This window comes from Aedes albopictus, chromosome 1 (genome assembly GCF_035046485.1).
Source record: "Aedes albopictus strain Foshan chromosome 1, AalbF5, whole genome shotgun sequence".
NCBI lineage: Eukaryota > Metazoa > Arthropoda > Insecta > Diptera > Culicidae > Aedes > Aedes albopictus.
Genome location: NC_085136.1, coordinates 250,062,313 through 250,082,917, shown reverse-complemented (window position 1 = coordinate 250,082,917; position 20,605 = coordinate 250,062,313). Strand labels below are relative to the sequence as shown.

The window sequence follows — 20,605 nt, the reverse complement described above, 5'->3', positions numbered from 1 at the left end:
CAATAACAGAGGAGCAACCGCGGGCGGTCAATCATGCTCATGCTCATGCTCATGCTATTTAAACTCAATCTAGAGAATGGACTGAGTAATAGCTAAAAAATGCCCATAATAGACGCCCTGTTTAGATGAATCCACTTCCCAATATTTGTTCAATACAACATTTAAAATAAGATATAATTAACAATAGTGCCACAATACCTGGTTTGAAGTTGCCGCTCTCCATCCTCGGTCAGGCCCAATGCTCATCAGATTACGCTCCACCTTTTACGTCCGTTGTGCTATATGTGCTCCACACCTTCTTGTGCCGGATCAGTAGCGAACACCAACTTGGCTGGGTTGTTGTCCGGCAATATAACAGCATGCCCTGCCCACCGTATCCTTCCAGCTTTGGCCACCCTTTGGATGCTGGGTTCGCCGTAGAGTGCAGCGAGTTCGTGGTTTATCCTCAGCCGCTACATACCGTTCTCCAGCACACCGCCGAAGATCGTCCTTAGCATGCGACGCTCGAAAACAACGAGCGCTTGCAGGTCCTCCGTGAAAATCGTATCTGGCTGTTGAGTCCGGCTCTTCGTATTACAATGGATTAGTGTTTTTATTATATGTCTTACAAGGGAACCCCTGATAAAAAGTTCTGTAATTCTGGTGAGTCTTGGAGTAACAACTACATATGAAATATACAATTATCTATGCTTATGTGTTATGTTCCGAGATCGGAAATAGAATTCTACCTTTTTGACCCATTTTCCTTAACATTTTGTCATCTTTTGTATCATTACTACTATATAAACATTTCTGTGATACAGCTTAATACAGATATGTCGAGGTAAGCGGATTGACCCTAACAGGAATTTCTTTTCTTCGTTCTACAATCCACTAACGCGACCGACCACATTTAGTTATTCGTTCAGTTTTATTCGTCAACAAATATATCAAGTTTTGCTTCACTCATGTTCCACGGTGTGCCCTTTTTTTCTCATGTTAGAAAATCTAATTTACACTTTCGCGCTAAAACTTCCCAAAAAGGGTTGTGTGCCTGTCACTCTGTCGTGTTCCTACTTTGATTGATTCGTGTTTTTCTGCGCGGACAGGTCCACCTGATGATTTATTCCAACCGTGTTTTTTGTTGTATGGAATATAGGAAAGAACGCTGAAATAAATAGGACTTTTCTCTCATAACACCCACATAAATTTATCGTAAAAAATTGGAAACAATCATTCAACTACTGCACTGTAAACATAACATCGCAAAACGGGGATCAAAGGGCATCGGTACCTAAGGTAATTGCGCATGCTAATGATTTAGTAATTTTCTTATATTGCAAATGTGTAAGTAGGTGTGTACTATGTATGTGTATGTTTGTCAACAGCAGTGAACATTTACAATATAATATGCGTTAATGACAAAAATTAGATTGCAAATTTTAAGCCTAAACATTGTTTTTCATTTCTCTAATATCTTAGCATACATCGAGGCGAAAGGAGAAGCTTTGCCAGGATTGTTTTTTCCCTATAGACAAAAATAGTTTTGTGTGAAACAAAATTACCGGGAAAAGCGAACGAATGCTCTGTTGAAGGTACATAATATATTTAAAAAATAGCAGTAGTTGTAATAGGTGCGTCTCGATATGTTTAAAACGTTGCGTTTTTGCTTTCGGTCCATTTGTAACAAGGTGCGTTGTATGAATGCAATCCGGAAGGCATAATCATGCTAGTACTAATGGAAATGTGGTTATTAAACTATGTAAATATAACAGAATTGAGTAAAATAGATACAAAACGAATAGATAACTAACAAAATGTAAAAAAAAACTAGGTTAGGAAGCTCTAGGGTGGTGAACAATGTGCTCCGCAATGAATGAGAAACGTTAAGCTGATATCAAACTACACTAAAGAAGGCTTCAACAGTTTCCGCATTTATTCGCGTTGCACATCGTTGATAGGACGTTTAATGTAAAATATAGATAACATATACTGTTTAGAAAAATTTGTTTGACTAATTAAAGTAAATTTCACAATGCGTTTATTCAACTGCTGCACGAGAACTCGTTCTTGCAGGCTTATCTATAGTCACCACCACCGTCAACTATTTATAAGTAGTAGAATGCGCGCCATAGTGTAGTACTAGAATTTATACCAACGCACGTGACATCGGATTACACGCGCAGTATGACTTGCATGGGCGATTCATTCAATGAAATATATGATATTCTATATGTACAGCTTTACACAAAAGGCTAGTTTTGATTGATTCGTCAACTTCGATTTATTAGACAGAGTCTGCCCAAGAATGACAGACTTCAAGATTTCGGCCATTCATATATGGAGAGGGTTTTCGGAGTTTTTCCTGAAGTGTTATATTAGTGATCTGGAAAACAAGCTGAAGTAGATCTCGGAGAATTTCTATACAGAATGTGTAAAAACATGTCTGGCAAACTTTTTCAGCCTTTGTTTTCATAAACAAAATGAATAAACTATTAAAAAAATAGCAAAAGTTCCGACAAGTACCCTGCTGTGTGCAGCATAGTTGTCTCATATTGATAGAGATTCCCATAGAACATGAGACAACTATGCTGCACACGGCAGTAACCTAGTACCACTTTTTGTGCAACAAATGCAAATTGCTGATATTTTCGTCTTTCTTCGACGCCTTCAAACAACCTGCTCTACTTGTGCTCATTCTGCGATTGGAGTGACGTGACAAAAGTCAGAGTCGTATATCGAGGTGAGGAATCTCGACTCGAATGAGGTGACTCTCCATTCGATGAGTCACTACATTCGAGTCGAGATTTCTCACCTCGGTATACGACTTCGACTTTTGTGACACTCCATTCGCTGAATGAGCGTAACTATCATCTTTTGATCATATTTTCAATGACTCGTTGCCTATTCTTGGAAATCTAAGTAGAGTCTACATTTGACATTGGGTCTCTTAGCGATGAGTGTTTTTACGAGTTGGAACCAATTTTTTGGGCTGCAAAATGGTGAGTCGGCAAGGAGCGCTCTACATAACTCTGGTCCTCACGAGTTTCTATCTCATGCTTCCACGGGTCAATCAATAACAAAGACCGCCAGCCGAGAGTTTAGCTGGTAGTGCAGCTTGGGCACTGTTTTTCTTCTGACTTCAGTTAGATCGAGGAGGTACGTCCCGAGCGTCTGTTCACCAAAGAGGTGCTGTTCAAACCTAGGGAACGACAAACTGCTCCTGGTTCCAGCTTAATTCTGCTTACAAGCTCCTGGTTCAAAGCTACTTCTGCTACTAAAGTGGCTACCAAGCTCATCCTGGTTCAATGCGTCTTCCACCCCGGGCCAAACAGCTCCAGCGTCTATCAATCAGTCAGCACCCTCTGCCTCTTGCTTTCAGCGTAGGTCCCACACGGTTATCACTCCTCTCGGTATCTCAACGAATATTGGCACTCGGCCTCATCGCATCTTGACACCTCATTGGGTATTGGCCTCCTCATCCTATCTTGGATACCACATCTTGGTCTCCTCGCTTCCCGAACCACCACCAGAGCGTTCCTAGGCCCAAAACCTGTTGGAATAACAAAACAGAACAGGCGAGGTTTTCTTTCCCAAGAAACAGAACTAGCTGAATAATAGTTTCTAAAGTTTGCTTAAGAGTGGTTTGTTCCACTCTTCTACAGCAAAAATGTTTGTTGGGTTTCCCATCCCAGGCACTGACTGATATCTCTTGGATGGGACCTTCAACAAACCAACGGAAGCTGTTTCAAGACACCACCATGTCGAGGGAAGCCTGGGAGAGCCTCAGAAGGAACTTCGAGCCTCAAGAAGCTGTGCGATATGCGTTACACTGATGGCGAGAAAATCGACAAGCACATCACGAAAATGCAAGCTATCTTCGAACTGCTTTCGGAGACACAAGCAAAGGGACTGCCGTTTGCTGGGGGGCTGTTCATAAACCACGTAGACTTTTTGGGGGGGAGGGGAGTCTGGCCAAAGTCTACGCTCCATACAAATTTCAAAATGTTTGTATGGACAAAAGTCTACGAGGGGTAGGGGTGGTGGAATTTGTCTGAGATTATCAAATTTTGATCTACGTGGTTTATGAACAGCCCGTGGCGCAGGACTAAGAGGAAACTCGGAAGAACGAACCAAAGCACCAAGGGAGGAGGACCAGCAGCGGCGTCATGGTTGCGATGTTTTCGTATTCAAGTTCACAGATTGTGGACGACATCCCAGAACCCAGTTCGTCAATCATCTGCAATTTTTCGGATCGTAGGCCTACGTGGCGATGCAAACATTAGGTTGAATCACAAAAGGTTGAACACACGAAAGGTTGAATCCACGAAAGGCTGAAATTATGAAACTGCATAAGGCTGAAAATTCTAAATTAAATCAAATCTTAGCGTAACGTTCCAACTGAGACAGAGCGTGCTTCTCAGCATAGTTTTCTATGAGCATTTCCACAGTTGAGCTTTCTCTGCCAATGAACATTTTATAATTGTATACCGTCTGACAGATGCAGGGCTGTTACAAAACTATTGATTTGGAAACCGCAAAATCCGCGTCAAGCCATTTGAAATCCGCGCCAGTACAAAAACATATGATTTTGATGACTCAAGCTCATAAAAAGCCTAAATTTTTCAATTTTTCGAGCATGTTTTTTGTTGCACTCCTGATGAAGATCATTTCTAATGTTAAAACCGATTTTAACTATGATTAATCCATGCAACTTCTACATCAACCAAGAAATGTTGCAAACAGGTAATTTTTTTTTAAATTGTAATAAAAAGTTTCGAATAAATAGTTCTATGATTGTTGGCCAATCAGGGTGACTACTATTTTACGAGAATAGGATTTCCTGTTCCCTGAAACAGTTACATAAATGGAAATTTTTTGAAATAATTATAACCAACATTATAATAACAACATAACAATCCTGCTATAAAATCTGCAGTAAGTCTCAGAAGATCGTTTGAGAGAACTGCAAGAAAATTTTCAGATTTTTTGTGAAGATACAAATTGAGTAATTGATTCTAGCGTTATCCATTGATTAAATAAATCACCAATACCAAAAGGAATGAAATCTAAAGGTGATATTTATTAGAAACATTTCATAAAAAACGTCAGGCAAATGTTCTCATCTTTGAGCAAAAGGTATGCAGAAAAGTATTGTTTATTAGAAAATTAAGATAAGAGTTTCTGCCCATACCACGACCTTGGAAATTCAGTAAATATTTCAGCAAGAATATCTTGCATAGGATTCCAAAAGCTTCATAATTTCATATAAAAAAAATCCTCCACAATTCTACCAAGAAACCCTTTATTAACTGTGCTTGCTACTCCCCTCTCAACGAATGCTCCGATTGAAAATCAAAGATAAATTTTACCGTGACAACAGAAGTTTATTTGTAGGATAATTCTACCAGAGTTTTTAACAAAAATCGATTCGACAAAAGATCTACAAGCAACAGAGTCAACTACAAAACCAATGATTTTCTATACGAGATTCTTCTAATTCAATCAAAAGTTTATCCAGTGAGAAAGTTTATCCAAAATTAGCTAATTCCATAAAAAACAGATTTCAGAATTACCTAGAAACTCTAAGAATTCATGCAGAAATCTTACCATGATTCAGTGTTTTTCGAACCTCAGACATTACTAAATAAGTTCCGTACAAAAAATTCTATCCAAGAATTTAGCCGGGTTAAGACAGAAATGACTTCAAGAAGTTGACTACGAAATTCAGAAGAGGAACTTCTCTGTTTTCAAAAATTGAACGTTTAGTGCAGTGCAACTTATTTAGCACTCCAAGCTAGCGACTAGTAACATTATTTTTACTCAATCACAAAATTCATAACTCCAATATGGAAATGTTCTTTATTTATCCTGATTGTGTTGTGCTACATGTCTACATATTTGAAATAAGTGCATTTGAAAACCATTTCCGCAAAAGCCGCGCCGAAATTTTCAAAAACGCGCCAAATCCGCGCGAAACGCAAAAACCGCGAAAAACGCAAAATCCGCGTCAGCTGTAACAGCCCTGCAGATGCCCAAAAAGTCGAGAAAACAACCCCAGAGCTATCACACCGGGTCTCAGGAGGAGGTATGCCTGTTGAAGCGTAGCCTCTACGGGCTCAAGCAAACGGGACGCATCTGGAACCAGATGAGAAACTGAAGCGGCTTGGATATGAACCATCCGAAGCAAACCCGTGTCTCTACATCCGGAACGTCGATATAGTAACGTCGTTCATTTTTCTGAACATCGACGATATGTTCGGGACAAGTCTGGACAACAGAAGGAGTGGATTACCTGTCGAAGGCATTCAAGTATATTCGGAATACAGGCAAGATGACCCTGAATATCCAAATGTGCAGCAATAGGAAGAGGAAGCAATGCCAAACGGCGAGTGCTACTAAAGCCTGATTGGCGGTTTGCTGTACGTTGCGGTATGCATCCGACCCGATTTTGCGATGGCGGCGTCCATCTTGGGGCGCAAGGTCAGTCAACCCTCTGAAGCCAACTTGATCGAAGCGAATTTGAAGCTTGAGCTCGGTGGAACCGGTAAGCTAGAAGATTTCGTCGGCAAGGTTGACCGTAAATCCAACTCTGGGTTCATATTCAAACTCGGAGATGATCCATCAGCTGGGCTGCAAGAAAACAGCAGTGTGTTAGCTTGTCTTCAGCGGAAGCGGAGTACTTGGTACTATTTGAGGCTAGCCTGGAACTTCTCTGGTTGACGAATCAGATGCACTTCGTCCGCGTGAACGTCGCCAAGCCAGTCTCAGCACGACGAAGATGTCCATAAACTCGACATGTCTGAACGGTTATTGATCGACCCGGCTGACCAGTTGAAAAGCTGTTTCGAGCACTTTCAAGATGAACTCGAACAGAGCCAGAGCTCGATCGCATATCAGCCGATATGCGACCCCTTAGTAGCCACACAACTGCTGCATCAATTATTCTACAGTATATGGAAAATCGCGACATTTTCGGACGACTGGGTGCAAGGCGTCCGTCTTAGTAAAGATATCCAAAAAGGGTGATCTGACTGTATGCGATTGACACAACTCTCCGGCAGCAAGCAGGATTCCGTACCGCACGATCATGTGTGGACCATATTGTCACGCTCGGTATCATCTAGGAGCAAATTAATGAATTCCAAGAATCTTTCTACATGGTCTTCATTGATTACGAAAATGCTTCCGACCGTCTCAATCACGCAGATATGTGGGGAGGAGCCCTCAGGCGCAAGGGTGTCCCTGAGAAAATCGTCGGCCTTATTGAAACACAGTACGAGGCATTTTCGTACAGAGAACTGCACAACGCACGATGGACTCAACGGTGCTCTGATATGCAGAGTTAGTTCAATGACGTCAACAATCGAATCGTTGGATGTAAACACGGTGAAACCTTCCAGTTTTACGATAGCTGGGCAAACAAAACAGAATGTTTAAAGTTCCCAATATGTAGGTAGTCAAATGGCGACCGATGTCGGCACCCAGATCGACATAGGCACTGCTATTAGTAAAGCAAACGTAAAGTAAATCATGGGATGCTGGGTCTTACAATACCAGATGTGCACAAGTTACATCATGATGATAGCCATTATTTTCCAAAGTCGCTATTCTGGATCTTGAATGTTGAATAGCATCAGATTATTCAGTAGGTCAGCTCCAGAGGCAGGTTATCCTCCGTTTGGGGATTTGTGCCAAGGTTAAAGTCAAGTCAGTGATTAAAATATATAATCGAACAGATATCTAGTAACCTAAGTAACAGAACTAGCTGAATAACAGTTTTAAGCTGAAGGTGGCTTGCGAGCAGTTTGTTCCACTCTTGTACATCAAAAATGTTTGTTGGGAAATATCTCAGAGAGACAAAAGATGGGAAGATGAATGATAATGCAACGCCTACCAAGTTACACGCAAATCAACTTCTCCTTTTGGTACTACTACACCTCTGAATGCATACACTATTCAGCTATATCGGCATTTTTAAGTGACACATAAATGCTGGTAGATAACTTGCTGTGGTTGTTTCACCGGTTTCCAAAGTACCCTGTGTTTGTTCATGTTCTATTGTTTGTTACAAATATAGTTTTAGGCTTATTATTGCGTTCTGTGCACATTTTGTTATTCTCGATTTCTCGTGTTTTCTGTTCAACAAATCTTCCATTAGGGCACACGCTTTACAGTTCACCATCATTGCTAACTTCTTATGACCCTTAAGTGTTCAAAGTTTGCTAGATTTTTTTTTCCACAGAAACGACACAATCACTCTTACTTAGTTTGATTTTTAACCCGTCAATGTAACACTTTTGAATCGTACAAAATTTAACACCTCAAAACGCGGATAAACGCTAATAATCTCCCGTTTTTTTTCTGATTATTTCTCAAATTAGTGTTGTTTGCAATCAGGCGGGAGAACAAAAACTGAAGAGGAACATCCGTTAAGTACTTCACGCTGGACTGATAAATTCTTCGTACGGGGTTTCCCGTCTTCCGGGATTGCTTAAGAATTCGTACCTTCTCTAAACGTGACGTACTTTATGGATGGTTCAAAATAAGAAAAGTGAAAACCCTAGTTTGAATTTAGAAGTAAGAAAGTCTATTAAACTATCACATTTCACGCATTCAACAAAGGATTTTTTCTTAGCTTTTGTGTAGGTATTTGCTAATTGGTAATTTCCAAACTTTTCCTAGAATTTTCATGCAAGAACTCTTGTAGAGGTACTCTATAATTCCTTTCGCACATGTACATGTTTTGACATAGCAGCGAACATGACCCTTCTTTGTTGGTTTCTCTTTTGTGTTGTTGAGACGATCCTTGTGCCAAAGGCTTTGAAGAGGAATGAGTTAAATACTACCAATGGTTTGTTTGTGATCACTTGTTATATAGTTTTCGATAGGAATAGAGTTTCCACCATCAACGTACTTACAAGATTATACAACACACTTCGTTTCGATTTGAATAGGTGTGGGGGATCAAAAGCATTCTGAATACTGCATTGCATGCTTGCTTCAAATGTCACAATCACTAATTTCGCTAATATTGTTTTGTTAACATTACTGGCGTTAACATGTTCATACATGTTCCCGGATCCACTTGTGGGAACTAACAACTATTTACAAAAAGGAAAAATATATGGAAAACTTTCTTTGTTTGCCATCATGGATCAATGGCACTGTGGTCGAAAACTGATAAACTCCTGATAGCAGTTTAGTAGCTTTTATTCCTGTTTGCTTCACTAGCTTAATCAATAGTAAAAACAGGTGATAAATCAAGTAAAATTAGTTACTGAAAACATAAAAAATGCAACATACTCTAAAAAGTAGACGCATAATCGTCACATTAGGGGAGACTGAGGAGACTTGATCCCTGGGGAGACTTGTTCCCCCCATATTTGCTCGGAATCAAAAACATTTTTCTTCTAGCATATTTTTTCCAAAACTACTCTTGGACAAACGACTATGTTTTGGCTACAAGTGATTTCGATTGTACATTGCATTATTTTTTAACGGCTGATGGTTTGTTTTCAGTCCTTCAGAAATCTTCTGGGCGATTCTGAAAAATCTCAATAACTTTGTGAAAATTGAACCAAATCGTGTCTAAATTTCACAGCACATAGTTTAAATAAAATACTTTCAAAATTATTTATCCAAATAAGGCTGTTGTTAACATATTTTAATTAATTCAGCTTAGTATACACAACAGTGACATGGGGAGACTTGATCCCTCGAGGATTACACACACATTATACATGTGAAAAATAAAATTCTACTCGGAAGCTTCTATTTACTTGGAATTCTAGTCTATTCAACGATAAAATGTGTCAGATAATTATAACTTTAGTACAAACCAAGAAAAGGGGGATCAAGTCTCCCCATTTCCATTAACCATATCCTTAAAAATTTAAGGAAATCTTACAATTTCAAACACTCCATATTCATCGAAAATACAAGAAAACTCGAAAAGAAAATGAATAGGAAGACTCTGGAATTATTTTCCCTTTAAATAAACCATGTGCTCAAAGGGGGATCAAGTGTCACCCATTTTTGAAAAATACATCATAAGACATGCCTCCATAAAAACATAGTTTTGAAAACTTTAACAATAATTTAAAGGTCTTCTGTTGTGTATTAATTTGTAATAGATGTTAACCTGCCATTTTGTACGGAAATCGGATCTAGTTTTGTGGTTTTTCTTAAAGTTTCAGGTAAATTAAGAAAAAGGGATCAAGTCTCCCCAGTCTCCCCTACAATGGAAAATAATAAAAGTATAAAATCATTCTAAAACAATAGTTCAAAATCAAGTTAAACACATTTTGGCACACTTCACAATGAAAGAAAATTAATTTTGACCTACGTTATGCGCCAATGTCAGCAAGATTCTCATGAAAGATTTGCCAAATGCCATTATGCGCGTTTGTCATGGCAAACGAGCAAAACCAGACATTGATCAGCGGAAAGTTGTAAACATTGCGCACTATTACAACGCAATTACAACGTTGTTTAGTCGACATTCAAGTGATTTCATCAGTTTCTGCCCACTGTGCATCACTGTGCCAAAACCTAAATCTGCGCATTATATATAGGCCAGCGGCAGTCGTAATATCGGAATCAATCTAATCCTGCTGTTGTTGTTGTTAACTTAAGAATTTCCACAAAAAAAAACGGGGAGGGAATGGAAATAATACGTCACCCACGGGAATCACCCCTTCTTAGAACGCCTCGACCCGGTGGCCGCTGACGCCCATCGCCGTGGATCATTGAAATGCGCCAAAGCTTAGCGAACTGCTGTTGTTGTTGTTATTGCTGCTGCTGTTCATGAAGCCCTGGCCCATGAACGCACTTGGAATGGTGCTGGTGCTGGTGGTGGGTTGAGGTGTAACTGGAAATGCTCCAAAGGCAGTTGTGGGATTGTTGTTGGGTTGCATCATCGGCGGCATTGGCATCTGGTGCACCGGACTCGAGTGGATGCTCTTCATCTGGTTCATCGAGGGTGCGTTTCCGGCATTTTTGCCCTTGGCGTTACCGAGCAGATTGTCCAGGTCTATGTTGACGTTGCCGGCGTTCTTCCAGGTGGTGCCGACGTTAGCAGTGGGTTTCGTCGCAGTGGAACCTGCTGTTCCATTGCCGAGCAGCGAGTTGTTGTTGACGGCGTTTAGCGGCTGAGGTTGCAACAGACCACCCGTCGGTTGAAGCATGGAACCTGAAGATTAAAAAAAAAGATAAGGGTAAGTTAAAATGTATTAGACTCAATTGTTGAAGACGAATTTCAGCAATCCTTGATACACATACCTAACTATAAAGTCAAATTGAAAATTCTTTAGAAAGAAAGAACTTTCTAATCACTAGTAAAGGCAAACGTCTTAAGCTAACTTTCTACAGGTTTGTCGCATAGACAAAGTGCCATCGAACTCCACTTCAAGATCAGGTGAATCGTCAAGCCTCCCACCAATCGAGAGATAGGATGAACGAGGAAATTAGTAGTTCACAGCGAAAACTTTTGGTCAGCTGGATTCTGGTATGCAGCGAAGCCGAATCAGAATGAAGACGGAACATAAAACGATCGATAAGAAGATGGACCTCCAATCTCGATTACAGATTACTGATCCTGTTCCTGAACTCGACAATCTACGTCCACATCGAAGACGCGGACAGAAAAATCCTTATTTTGAATGCTGGCTACAAAGTGCTATCCCAGATCATCTTCCACGTCTGTCACCTGAAACGAATGAGTTCGTGGGAAGAAATTAAGCCGGCTTCATCTATGGCCGGTAGACAGCGGACTAGATCTTCACCGTTTGGCAAATGCTTCAGAAATGCTGTGAATTCTAAGTCCCGACGCATCACCTGTTCAGCGGCTTAAAGTCTGCATACGACAGTATCGACCGCACAGAGATGGACGGTGTGCAAAACAGCGTAAGGGTTTCTGGTGAACTAGGTATAGGAACTAAACGGAATCGTACACGACCCAATCCATTTTGGTAGTACCGTGCCATGCCCTAATACCGTGTGCCTCCTAATACCGTGTATTTGACAAAAAACTCAAATATTTTACTAAGTGTATTATTTTTATAACTGAGTAACTAGTTCATTCATTAGCATATTAAACCTGCTTAAGTTAGCCGTGATAAATTTGGCACATATTTACCAAAACAAGCAATTAAAAATATTTACAGAATATGAGTGCAAAGTACCAATACACGGTATTAGGGCATGGTTCCTTTTGTGTTCCAAATACCGTGTTTCGGCTAAAACTTGCAAACTGAAAATATTATTGATACTTTTTATTTTATGAATCAATTGCACAAACCTCTAGGCAACGTTTGCCGCACAGGTTCTTTTAAGTATGAACTTAGTATGATTGATGTAGTGATGATTCAAAGGACCACCAATGTATACGGGTCACATACACGGTATTAGGAACAATGCTATGTTTTACAATTTTGATTTTAACAATGGATTAAACATTTGGAATTGGATTAAATATATTTATTATACATAATACACACAATAAGCAATAATATAGCGTTTTTAAAATCAAGAAACTTGGATTATTGATTTTTCCAGGGCTCTTTGAAGTGAAGAGCATCCTTATCCTTAAGGTTACGGTATTAGGGCATGGCACGGTAATGTGAAGATAGAACGGAATGCCTTCGAGCTGATGGAGGTAATCGTCTACCTCGGATCCTTACTGACGCCTGGCAACAATGAAATTGGAACATCATCAGTGGAAGTCGTGCCTTCTGGCGGCTTCAGAAGAAGCTGCGGTTTAAAAAGATCCATCCCAGGGCTGGTAGTGAGAACTGATGGTCAAAATAGTTATTCAAGTGACCAAATTCTCGAAAATAGTGACCAAATAGTGACTTACAGATAGCAATAAAGTGGCTAAATAGTTACTTTTGGAACAAAAATATGATTAGTGAGCAAACATTGTTGAACGAATTTAATTCAAAAAACCCTGGGGTACGGCATAATAAAAGTTTTCAAGAGAAACTTTCATGTTCCAAGTTTTACAAAGCTGCATGTATCTACAATTTTCTAACATGTATTGTGCAGAACTAGATGGGTATGGCAACAATGATTCTTTAGTTGTTTCCGATAGAAACCCTTTAAGCAACATTGGTGGAATTTCTGAAAAAAATCTTGATAAAGTTTTTAGGAAAAATTTTGACGAATGTTCAGGTTAATGAAGAAATTTTGGCATTTTTTTTTCAGGAATTCGAGAAGACACGCACGTTTATTGAACAAGATTCTGAATAATTTACTATGAACAGAATTTCAAGTATTTCCTTCGTACTTATAGAAGTACTTATAAAGACAAAACTGGACGTATTTCCTCGTTTTTTTTGGTTTTTGATTTTTTTTATTGAATAACGAAGCAACACTTTCAAAACCGGGATTCGTACACATGTAGAGAGTGGATCAAGGTATCTTTTTTTTGTGGTGGTTTTCCATTTTTGCAGAACACTTTTTTTTTTGCAAAATTTTGCTTAAAATGGTTTCTGCAAAAACGAAGAACTTTTTCCATCAGGAAAAAAAAAAAAGATCAGGAGATACCTTGATACTTACTCTACATGTGTACGAGAACCGATTTTGAAAATATTGCTTCGTCAGTTAATAAAAAATCAAAAACCAAAAAATGAGAAAATATGTTCAGTTTCGCCTTAAAGAGTATATTTTTAAGTGATATTTGCTAAAATTTCTACAGAAAACTCTGTGAAGAAAAATAAAAATATTACAATCTTCATGCTTTGTGACAGTGCATCGACGGCGACATTTTTTATGAAACTCTTGGACACCTTTTTGAAATACATAGATAGATAAAGGCTCAAAATGTATTAGTAAGATGGTTGAGTAAGAATTTCTCAAATATAATTTCAAGAATCCTCTCAAAATTAAAAAAATGAATTTGTGGAAACAAATAACAGAAAGTTATCAAGCAATTTTGATGAAATTCCTGATATATTTCTCTACGTCCCGCTCTTGAACAATTTCCGAAACATTACAAGAAGAAAACAATAGAATTCCTAATTTATTTGAAATGTCTCATGCTTAAAGAGTTTTTGGTGAAAATTTCATAACAGTTACAGACATTCTTAGAGAAGTTGTTAGTTTTATTTTGGGGCCTAAAAAAGTGACTAAGTCACTAAATAGCGACTCTCTGACTCTCTATTAGGCCTGCACTCTCATCGACGCGTAGAAAAATATTCGCACTTTGTTCGAGCTCGAGTGCATAAATGTGGTTGAAGAACACTAGTCATCCCTTTTTTGCTTGCGTTTTAATGAGCTAATGGGAGATACGACTAGTTTCCTTGAACCACAGCCGCAGGCACATCAGTTCGAGCTGTTTGAGTGAACGGGATACTGGCACAAACAGGGGGTACGAACGCTGTCTCGCTCTGTTTCAATAAATCAATGTTAATAACGATATCACAGGCATATACTAAACACTGAAAATAAAAACTTGAACATTTTTCAATTCGTATATTTTCAATTTTCCAAAAAAGTTGGAAAAAGTGACTCTTTAGGTGAAAATAGTGACTTTAGTGACCTGATCTTGAAAAAAGAGACTTTTTATTGACCAGCCCAAAAAAAGTGGCCAAGTCCCTACAAAGTGACTTGCTACCAGCCCTGCCATCCCCGCATGAAATGCACAAATGCACGCCAAGGGTGTGAAATTTCAAAGTGATTGTTTTGCCCCAAGCTTTCCAGCATATGAAAAAGGGTAGATTCAATCTTAAGAAAACCATTTGTTTTACTTAAAATTTTACTGGTAACGTATTTAAATAGTTATGTGAAGTAATAGCATTTTATGTAAGAAAAATGAAATTTTTCATTGATAAGTTTCAAATATGCCTGCTTGCATATGACTGTGCGCCGATTATATTTTGCTCGGCGGCGGCGTGAGGGCCATTTATGGCCGGCGGCGGCGGCGTCATCGGCGTTATGCCGGTGGCAGCTTTCGGCGGCGGCGGCGGCGGCGTGAATCGGCGTGGCCAAAATTTGACCATAATGTCAACATTGGCAAAGCAAAGAATAGTTGTCATTACACTCTAGAATTTGTAGTCTGAGCTTTTTCATGACTTTTGATGACATAAACTATTACGTTTGAATGCATACCTGTTTATTATTTCTGTTTGGGTCCGTCACTGCGACCAGTAATTGGACCTATTCTAACATGACTTGTATCCTTAGTTTAATACATGTTGCATTACTCCATTGCAAATAAAAGGCAATCAATATCGATAAAATACTACAGTTTTTGTTTTATTATCTTAGCACCTTCAGTCTCCAGTTAGTCTAGTGGTTAATGCTATGGATCGCCAATCCGGAGATGGCGGGTTCGATTCCCGTTCCGGTCGGGAAAATTTTATCGATTCCCTGGGCATAGTGTATCATTGTACTTGCCTCACAATATACAAATTCATGCAATGGCAGGCAAAGGAAGCCCTTCAATTAATAACTGTGGAAGTGCTCAAAGAACACTTAGTTGAAGCGAGGCAGGCCAAGTCCCAGTGAGGACGTCGAGCCATTAAGAAGAAGAAGAAGAAGCACCTTCAGAAGCTATCAAATTCGATAGTAAGGTCGCACTATTTACTCTAAGGAATCCCCGTATGATTTCAGGGAGGAGTCTCAGAAGAAATTCTAGGAGAAGCCCCCAAGAAACTCCTGGAGGAATCCATGAAGAAAATTCTGGACTAATCTCTGCAGAAAATGCTGTATGGAACCCTGAAAGAACTTCAGCAGGAATTTCTGGTGGTGCAAGAATCTCCCTTAGAGAGATCCCTGCTCCTGCAGAAACTTCTGAAAAAATCCCTGATTGGAATTTCAGAAGGAAATCCATGAAGAATTCCCAAATCAATTCCAGGTGGATTCCACAAATGTATTCAAGCAGCAATACGAAGGGAATTACGGAAATGATCCCCAAAGGAATTCCAGGAGGAATCCCCATCGGGATTCGAGAAGGAATCCTCCCTAAGGATTTCTAGGAGGAATCAACGAAAAACACCCAGGAGGAATCTCTAAAGGAAATACAGGAGAAATTCCTGAAAGCATTTTAGGAGGAATTGCTGAAAGCATTCTACTAGAAATCCTCGAAGGAATTCCAACTGGAATCCCTGAAGGAATTCTATGAAGAATCCCAGAAGGAATTCAAAGAGGAATCCAAAGGAATTCCGTGAGGGATTCCCGAAGAATTTTCAGGAGGACTCTCTGAAGAAAAGGAATCACCAAAAAAATCCAAGAGCGAATTCCAGAAAAATCTCCGGCGGAATATCAGGAGAAATCCCAGAATAAATTCCTGGAGAAATCTCGGAAGAAATTTGTTGAGGAATCACCAAAGGTATTCCAAGAGAAATCTCGAAGGAATTCCAGATGGGACCCCCGACGAAATATCAGGAGAAATCCTCTAAGAAATTTAAGGAGGAATCTTCGAAGGAAGTACAGAAAGAATCCCATAATAAATTATAGGAAGAATCTTTGAGGGAATTCCAGGAAGAATCCTCGAAGAAATTCCAGAAGGAATCTTCGAAGGAAGTCTAAGAGAAATTGCATGAAAAATCCCTGCAGGAATCCCAGAACGAAGTACCCAAGGAATTCCGGGAGGAATCTCCGAAGGAATTCCAAGCGGAATCCTCAAAGGTTCCGAAGGAATTCCAAGTCGAATCCCCATAGGAAATCCAGGAGGAATCTCCAAAGAAATTTAAGAAGGAATCCCCAAAGAAACTTTAGGAATAATCCCTAAATTCCAGGAGGAATTTATCGAAGGAATGCTTTGCTAAGAAAAAATACCGAAGAAATTCAATTTCTGATGATGGAATTTCAAGAGGAATCTCCGAAGGAATTCTAATAGGAATCACCAAAGGAATTCCAGGAGGAAACCCTGAAGGAATTAAAGGAGGAATCCACGACGGAATATCAAGAGAATACCGAAAGAATTTCAGGAGGAATTCACGAAGGAAGTCCAGGAAGGATATTTAGAATGAATCTTCGAAGAAATTCCAGGAGAAATCCTCGAAGTAATTCCATGTGGAACCTCTGGATAAATTTTAAGAGGAAACCCCGAAGGATTTTTAGGAGGAATCCCCGAAGGAGATCCAGGAGGAATCCTCATAGGAATTCGATGAGGAACCCCCTGAATTAATTCTAGGAAAAATCTCCGCAGGAATTCAAAAAAAAATCCCAAAAGAACTCTAGCACGAAACCCAAAGGAATTACAGCTATAATCCACTAAGCAATTCCAGCAGGAATCCTCAAAAAATTCTTGTGGGAATTTCCAAGGGAATTCGAGGAGAATTCCCAAAGGATTTCTAGGAGGAATAAACGAAAATATCAAGAAGGAATCACGGAAGGAGTTCCAGAGAAACTCCTCAGGAAATTCTAGGAGGAGCCACCGAAGGAATTCCAAGAGGAATCCCGAAAGACTTCCAGAAGAAATTCTCGAAGGAATTCTAAGAGGAATCACTGAAAGAGTTCCAGAAGGAAACCTCGAAGGAATTCTAGGAGGAATTTCCGAAGGAAATCCATGAAAAATTCCTGGAGGAATTCCATGAGTAATACCAGGAGGAATCTCTTAGGATATTCGAAGAGGAATCACCAAAAGAACTCCAAGAGGAAACTCCGAAAGAAATCCAGGAGGAATCTCTAAAGAAATTCCGGTGGGAATTCCTGTATAAATTTCAGGAGGAACCCCCGACGGAATTTCAAGAGCAATTCTCAAAAAAAAAACTCTATGAGAAATCGCCGAAGGAATTCCACAAGGAATCTCCAAAAGAATTCAAGGAGGAGTCTTCGAATTTATTCCAGGAGGTATCTTCGAACGAATTCCAGGAAGAATCCCCTAAGGAGGTCCAGGAGGAATCTATTAAGGAAGTCCAGAAGGAATACCTGACGGAACTCCAGAAGGATTTCCTGAAGGAATTTCAGGAGAAATCCCTGCAGGAATCCCAGACGGAACCCCTGAAGGAATTCTGGAAAGAATCTCAGAATTATTTTCAACCGGAATAATCGAAGAATTTTCAAGAGGAATCTCCATAGTAAGTCCAGGAGAAGTTTCCGAAGGAATTCCAGGAGAAATCCCCAAAGGAACTTCAGGAGGAATCCCCAAAAGAATTCTAAGTGAAGTCCCCGAACGAATTTCAGGAGGAATCCCCGGAAAAATCACCGAAGGAATTCCAGGAGGAATCTCCGAAGGAATTCTATGGGAAATCAAGAATCCCTGAAATTCCTGGAAGAATCCTTGAAAGAACCCCTAGATTAATTTCTAAAGAGCAGGAATTCCTGAAGAAACTTCTTACGAAATTCTTGATGGATCTCCTGGAGGCATTTATGACTATTGAACACCTGAAGGCATCCCTTGAGCGATACCTACAGCACGTCAGGAGAAACCCCTTTTTTGAGTTCTAGAGGAATTTGTGAAGGATGTCCTGGAGGAATCTCTGAGGAAACTTCTGGACTAGTTCCTAAGGAAACTTTTGTAGGAATGCCTGAAGGAAATTCAAAAGGAATCCCTGAATAATTTATCATACCCTGAGGTTCTTCTGGATGAATCTCTGATGTATCTCTAGAAGGCATCCCTGAATCCTCCAGAAATAATTTCTAAAGGAATTCCTGGAATTTTCCCTGAAGGTGCTCCTGTCGAGATCTTCCTGGGAGATCTTCTGAAAAAAAAATCAATCCTGAATCAATAAAAAAAAATTGTAGGCATCACTGCATCTTTCAGGAAAAATCTTTGAACAAAAACTTCTGGAGAGAAGTAAATGATCAAACTTTAAATTGTTAGATCGTACTATTTTCAATTTTTATCTCATAAGGGCAAATTCTTTAGTATTCTATTTTTTATTTATATTTTCATAAAAGTATTATTTTTAAAATGCGATCCATAATCTCATGGTTTTGACTAGCGTCTAGAACTGCAAAAGTAACCGAATATGAATAATTGAGTTTCTCTTTCATTAATGATTGTAGGGTATCGCGCTACTTGGGCGGTGGCTTCTATATTCGTCTGTTTCCCACTATAACTCAGTCAATTATGAACCAATTGACTTGAAATGTTGTACACGGGTAGATACTATACCTATCTCACCACATTCCAAAAGTTGTGTCAATTGGTTCAAATTTGACTGAGTTATAGTGGAAAACAGACGAATATAGAAGCCACCGTCCAAATGGCGCGATTCCCTATTACATTTACAGATGAGAAATAAATTATTGCAGTCAAACTTTTATGACAGTAATTGTGAGAATTTATCACAACTTTATATAAACTTAATTTTGTTCGTGCACTGATCACCGGCGCGAAAAACGAAAAACGGCGGCGTGACAAATATCGGCGTATGGCGCGCCGCCGATACCTCGGTCGGCGTCGGCGTGAGACAAAAAGTGTCGGCGGCGGCGGCGTGGCGCGGCGGCGCACAGGTCTTTCAAAAACATTATACCTATTTTTTGTAAATGTAGTATAATAGTGTGTATTTTATACACCCAAAGCAACTTTTCATAAAAAAAAACCATTTTAGATATGTTTTAAACACTTTTTGTAATAGCCGCAATTTAATGGTGTCCCGTTACGAAAATAGCACATTTGTTGTAATAACTAATTTATTACGAACTTTAGAAAAATGATTTTCAGGATTCTCTTAGTACTCGTGGAGACCTTTCTTCCAACATATGGGTTACCTTGATCGACGCTTTATCTTAAACGTTACAATGGGTACGTAGACATGGTGTCCCGTTACGAAAATTTTAAAGACATTCATAAGTGGATAAATAAGTTTGGTTTGATCAAATATTTAACCAAAAAACTGTAACCATGATGAAATGATATTGTAGGTGGTATATATTTACATTATGCTTCTTGGTGTAAGGGCCCTACTGGAACAAAGCCCGCTTCTCAGCTCAAGAAAACTACGTAAAGAAATGGCAGGTATTCTGATGGATCAGTATAACAAGTGATATTTTATTAAGTTTTGTTGTGACAGCATACTCTTTGAATGCTATAACCTTTTCAACATGTCCTATTAATTACCACCATGATGTATAAAAAGGCTTATAGAATCACACAACGTTTAAAACATAAAAAACCCGAAGTGATGGTTGGCATTCCTTTTTTACCCCATGAATCACCGTATAATTTACTTTTATGACGACACACATATTTTGAAGCTTATATTCTTATTGAAAATAAAAAAAATGTAAAATCCATCACGAAAATGGCATTGTATTACGTTTTGTGACTACATAAATTAGTAACCATTGATTAAAAGTCTAGCGACCTCCCTCTTGTCGTTTTGGTTGTCAACCTTTTTTTCTTCTCGAAATCCGTTTGTTTGTATAGTTACTGGTTGTCGTTAGCTAAACATCAACGGAAAGCCCCCATAATCCCATCGCTTCCAAAATAAAACATTGTTTTCTCTAACCACGACCAAACCGCGAGTTTAACGGTTCCCTAAAACTAACATACTATAAAAGAAAAATCCCCTTTAAAATGTAAAATTTATTTCAAATAAAATTGGTTCCTTTGTTCTAGGGATGTAGTACCGGTACCGAAAATACCGGTATTACCGACCAATTTCTGATACCGAAATACCGGTACTGACTAAGCCTTGGTACCGGTACTTCTCTCGAAGTGCTGAAATCC

At 39.2% G+C, this 20,605-nt stretch overlaps 1 long non-coding RNA gene across 1 annotated transcript; it reads right to left on the bottom strand.

The window, feature by feature from the left end:
* Positions 1-887: 887 nt before the first annotated feature.
* LOC134285565 (uncharacterized) lies at positions 888-19,148 on the bottom strand. Its single transcript, XR_009996475.1, has 2 exons — positions 15,526-19,148; positions 888-15,252 (listed from the first exon to the last, which is right to left on the bottom strand). It is a non-coding gene; the product is annotated as an uncharacterized LOC134285565 (long non-coding RNA).
* Between the last annotated feature and the right edge of the window lie 1,457 nt (positions 19,149-20,605).